We start from the raw sequence: 5,546 nt of genomic DNA on the forward strand, positions 1-5,546 counted from the left end.
CGTCTGGTTCATGGGATTTTCCAGGCAAGGGTCCTGGAGTAGGTTGTCATTGTCTTCTCCAAGCTTGTATGTAGTTCTTTCTTTATTTGTCTGTGAATCAGTATGGGTTGAAATGTGAAAAGAAAACTATCCATTGTCTGAGTAATTTGTATGAAACTAACTAGGAATTACAGTATCTTGAATGGAATCACTTCAGATCACTCTTCTAATTACCCTCTTTACATCTTTGTTCCTGTGTATAGATTAGTGGGTTCAGAGTGGGGGCAACAATAGTATCAAAAAGGGCAAGGACCTTCCCCTGATTCTGAGAGTAGTTACTCTTAGGCTGAAAATACATGAACATTCAGGTTCCATAGAACAGCAAGACCACCATTAAGTGAGATACACAAGTCCCAAAGGCCTTTTGTCATCCTTCAACGGAGTGCATCCTCACCACAGCTATGACTATGCAGGCATAGGAGGTAAGAATGATGCATACCAGATTGTCAAGGGTGATCAGGCGAGCAACTAACATCTTCAACTCAGTTGGACCAGTGTCTACGCAGGATATCTTGATAATGACCAGAACCTCACGAAGGAACTGGTCCACACAGTGGTGGCAACAGAAAGACAAAACAATGGCCAGTGAAGACTGAAATAGACATAGAAATAGACTGAAATAAGCCCTGAAAACCAAGACATGGCTCCAAGAAAGTGGCAGATTTGTTGGTGCATGATTGTAGCAAAGCGGAGAAGCCAACAGACAGCAATATATTGGTCCACGGCCATGACAGCAAGAAGCACACACTCCATGGAACCAAGAGCCAAGGCCATGAAATACTGAACCATGCACCTTATATAGCTGATTTTCTTACTGCCTCCTCACATATTTACCAGCATCTGAAGAATAATGCAAGTACTGAAACAAATGTCCAGAAAGGAGAGTTTCCGGAGGAAGAAATACATTGGCATGTGGAGATGGATGTTCAGGAGGGAGACCAAGATGATGAATGCATTGCCTATGAGTGTCATGGTATAGAATTTAGTTACAGAGATAGGATAAACTCTGTGGATATCGTGAGAAGCCAACTAAGATGAAGTCTTCTTCTGAACTGTCATTTATTTTCATCATCTGTTTATTTCAGAGAAGTTAAAATAGAATCAAGTGTTCTGTATATATTTCCAAAAGGAACAAACAAAAAGTAGTTAGTCAATTTTTATATAATAGTCATCATCATTTCAAAGGTTTTGCAAATAAATCCAAATATAGGAATTAAAATTTCCTGATGTATAAAATTATTTAAATGATTTAAATGCAAATATATTTCACAATTAGAAACTGGATAGGAGTATACTAAAAGTACATTAAGAATTTTTTGCTGCTTCTCCTTGTTAAGTTAATTATTTAACTATGCAGAATATAATTTCTATTTGAAATCTATTTCCACTATTAATATCTTCACTTGCTTAATACGTAAGTATGAAAATGAAACTGTGTAACTCAGATATGGACTTGAACCCATATGCTGGGACTTGAACCTGGCCTAAAACCACAATCGCCAACTGAGATCACACACTTGGTTTAAACACTTGATGAAGCTCCGGTTCTTGATGTCTCATTGTAGAAAGAATTCTGTGTGAGACAAAGTGACAGGTAAGAAGTGAATTTATTTAGAGAGAAACACACTCCACAGATGGAACATGGGTCATCTCAGAAGAACAGCAGCTTTGAAATACAGTGTGCTTTTAAAAACAAATATTTTTGGCTGTGTTGGGTCTTTGTTACTAAGCGGGCTTCTCTCTAGTTGTGGCGAGTGGGGAGCTATTCTTTGGTTGCAGTGCACAGGCTTCTGATTATGGTGGTTTCTCTTGTTGTGGAGCACGGGCTCTAGGGCAAATAGGCTTCAGTAGTTGGGGCACATGGGCTCAGTAGTTGTGACTCCTGGGCTTTACAGCACAGACTCAACTGTTGTGGTGCATGAGCTTACTTGCTCCACAGCATGTGGGATCATCCTGGATCAGGGGTTGAACCCATGTCTCCTACATTGTCAGTCAGATTGTTTATCACTGAGTCACTAGGCAGTCCTTCAGTGTGGTTAGTTTGTATGGGTTGGGTTGGGTAATTTCATAGGCTAATGATCATGAGATTTATTCCAACTATTTCAGGGAAGGGGTGGGGATTTCTAGGAATTGGGCCACAGTTCACCTTTTGAACTTTGTTGGTTGACCTCAGAAATGTCATGGTGCTTGTGGGCATGTCATTTGGCTTGTTGATGTGTTATGATGAGCATATACTGAGGCTCAAGGTCTAGTGGAAACCAACTTGTCCACCATCTTGGACTTTTTGGTTCTAGTTAGTTTATGTCATGTCCTCAGGCTATGTCATTCTTTTAAAGTTTGTGCCCTGACCCCTTCACGCCTGTTTCAAAAGGAAGAGCCAAGCGGTAAGGAAAAAGTAAAATTTTGGATATGGTAATTTATGTTAATAGATTTAGTTCATCCTGGCTTGAGGATTAGATGATACAACAGTGAATGTTGCAGTTAAGGAAAAAGTGAGGGTGGACAAAATTGATACTTAAAATATTTTTACGTAAAGGTAAATTATAGTTTCATTTCTCCAAAAATGTTCTTTCACCTTCAAACTCTTTCTCTTTCAAAATACACATACACACACACACACGAGAGAGTGCTTTTGAATAATGGAGTCAGTATATCTAAATACTGCTCTTCCATAAAAATAAAAACATTGACAAATATTGTCAAAACAACTTTTTTCAGAATTATGGATAGTAACCAGATGATTTAATCAACACAAGAATACTTATTCCATATAAAGTGTCATTACAGGAAGAACAAGATTTGTGACATTTTAATGGCTTCCCAGGGAGCTCGGATGGTTAAGAGTCTGTCTAAAATGCAGGAGACCCAGGTTTGATCCCTGGGTCAGAAAGATCCCCTGGAGAAGGGAATGGCAACCCAATCCAATATTCTTGCCTGGAGAATTCCATGGACACAGAGGGGCCTGGTAGACTACAGTCCATGGGGTCACAAATAGTTGGACATGACTGAGCCACTAAGACTTTCACTACTGTGCCCTAATTCACTGTCTCTCCCTCTTCTAGAAGCTAGCTTCTGGTTTTCATGGCTACTGCAGAGCTGGAGGAGGTGGGAGATAATGAATTGGAGCTTTCCCTCAAATCCCATTCTCAGAGAGATGTCATTATTTGATATATCTAGTACTTCCCTTGGAGAAGGCACTGGAGACCCACCCCAGTACTCTTGCCTGGAAACTCCCATGGACGGAGGAGCCTGGTAGACTGCAGTCCATGGGATCACTAAGAGTCGGACATGACTGTGACATCACTTTAACTTTTCATTTTCATGCATTGGAGAAGGAAATGGCAACCCACTCCAGTGTTCTTGCCTGGAGAATCCCAGGGATGGAGGAGCATGGTGGGCTGCCATCTATGGGGATGCACAGAGTCGGACACGACCGAAGCGTCTTAGCAGCAGCAGTAGCAGCAGCAGCACTTCCCTAACTCCTCTCACCCTCCTCCAAAGAATTTGTCTTTATTTGACCTCATCTGTGGAAACAATTCTCTCTCTTCCAATCACTGTGATCATTGAAAACATTCAACAACTGCTTGAGGAAGTGCCAATAGTTGGATCAACCAGGTAGCTGACTACGAAATTTAAAAGAAAAAGCTGAGGAAATACAAAGTGTAGTTGAAATGGTCCAAAATATTCCTGGGAGTCTAGAAGACTATATGCATGTGTACGTTTATGTGAATGCCTATAAAAACCTTAAGAAGGAGTTAAATTTTCATCTGTAGCTTACCTTGAGAATTAAGGCAATTATAAATTTAAAGATAAGTTATACTTGTAAATTGGCTGCCAAAGTCCCAAAAACATGTGACAACACGCCCAACAAGATGCTAGCAAAGCCTAGGATAGTTATTGTTTCTAGTCACTTGAGGAAATCTCTGTCTGATCTTTCAGTTCACTTCAGTTGCTCAGTCGTGTCCGACTCTCCGCGACCCCATGAATCACAGCACGCCAGGCCTCCCTGTCCATCACCAACTCCCGGAGTTCACTCAAACCCATGTCCACAGAGTCGGTGATGCCATCCAGCCATCTCGTTCTCGGTCGTCCCCTTCTCCTCCCGCCCCCAAACTTTCCCAGCATCAGAGTCATTTCCAGTGAGTCAACTCGTAACATGAGGTGGCCAAAGTATTGGAGTTTCAGTTTTAGCATCAGTTTAGTTCAGTTCAGTCGCTCAGCCGTGTCCGACTCTCCGTGACCCCATGAATCACAGCACGCCAGGCCACCCTGTCCACCACCAACTCCCGGAGTACACTCAAACTCATGTCCACAGAGTTGGTGATGCCATCCAGCCATCTCATTCTCCATCGTCCCCTTCTCCTCCCTCCCCCAACCTTTCCCAGCATCAGAGACTTTTCCAGTGAGTCAACTCGTTGCATGAGGTGGCCAAAGTATTGCAGTTTCAGCTTTAGCATCAGACCCTCCAATGAACATCCAGGATTGATCTCCTTTAGAATGGACTGGTTGGATCTCCTTGCAGTATAAGGGACTCTCAAGAGTCTTCTCCAACACCACAGTTCAAAAGCATCGATTCTTCAGCGATCAGCTTTCTTCACAGTCCAACTCTCACATCCATACATGACCATGGGAAAAACCATTGGCTTGACTAGATGGACCTTGGTTGGCAAAGTAATGTCTCTGCTTCAGCATCAGTCCTTCCAATGAACACCCAGGATCGATCTTCCTTAGAATGGACGGGTTGGATCTCCGTGCGGTACAAGGGACTCTCAAGAGTCTTCTCTAACACCACAGTTCAAAAGCATCAATTCTTCAGCGATCAGCTTTCTTCACAGTCCAACTCTCACATCCATACATGACCACGGGAAAAACCATAGCCTTGATTAGACAGACCTTGGTTGACAAAGTAATGTCTCTGCTTTTTAATATATTAAATCAGTATCTGCAGTGATTTTGGAGCCCCCAAAAATAAAGTCTGACACTGTTTCCACTGTTTTTCCATCTATTTCCCATGAAGTGATGGGACCAAATGGCATGATCTTTGTTTTCTGAATGTTGACCTTCAAGCCAACCTTTTCACTCTCCTTTTTCACTTTCATCAAGAAGTTTTGAGTTCCTCTTCACTTTCTGCCATAAGGGTAGTGTCATCTGCATATCTGAGGTTATTGATATTTCTCCCAGCGATCTTGATTCCAGCTTCTGCTTCTTCCAGCTCAGCCTTCCTCATGATGTACTCTGCATATAAGTTAAATAAGCAAGGTGACAATATACAGCCTTGACGCACTCCTTTTCCTATTTGGAACCAGTCTGTTGTTCCATGTATAGTTCTAACTGTTGCTTCCTGACCTGCATACAGATTTCTCAAGAGGCAGGTCAGATGGTCTGGTATTTCCCATCTCTTTCGGAATGTTCCAGTTTATTGTGATCCACACAGTCAAAGGCTTTGGCATAGTCAATGAAGCAGAAATAGATATTTTTCTGGAACTCTCTTGCTTTCTCCATGATCC

General features: G+C 42.0%; 1 pseudogene; it reads right to left on the minus strand.

Annotated features, from left to right (window-relative positions):
- Positions 1-205: 205 nt before the first annotated feature.
- LOC148773796 (olfactory receptor 2J3-like) lies at positions 206-1,108 on the minus strand (annotated as a pseudogene).
- Positions 1,109-5,546: the final 4,438 nt, after the last annotated feature.

This window comes from Moschus berezovskii, chromosome 26 (assembly GCF_049115385.1).
Source record: "Moschus berezovskii isolate FMDL1 chromosome 26, NW_MosBer_1.0, whole genome shotgun sequence".
Classification (NCBI taxonomy): Eukaryota; Metazoa; Chordata; class Mammalia; order Artiodactyla; family Moschidae; genus Moschus; species Moschus berezovskii.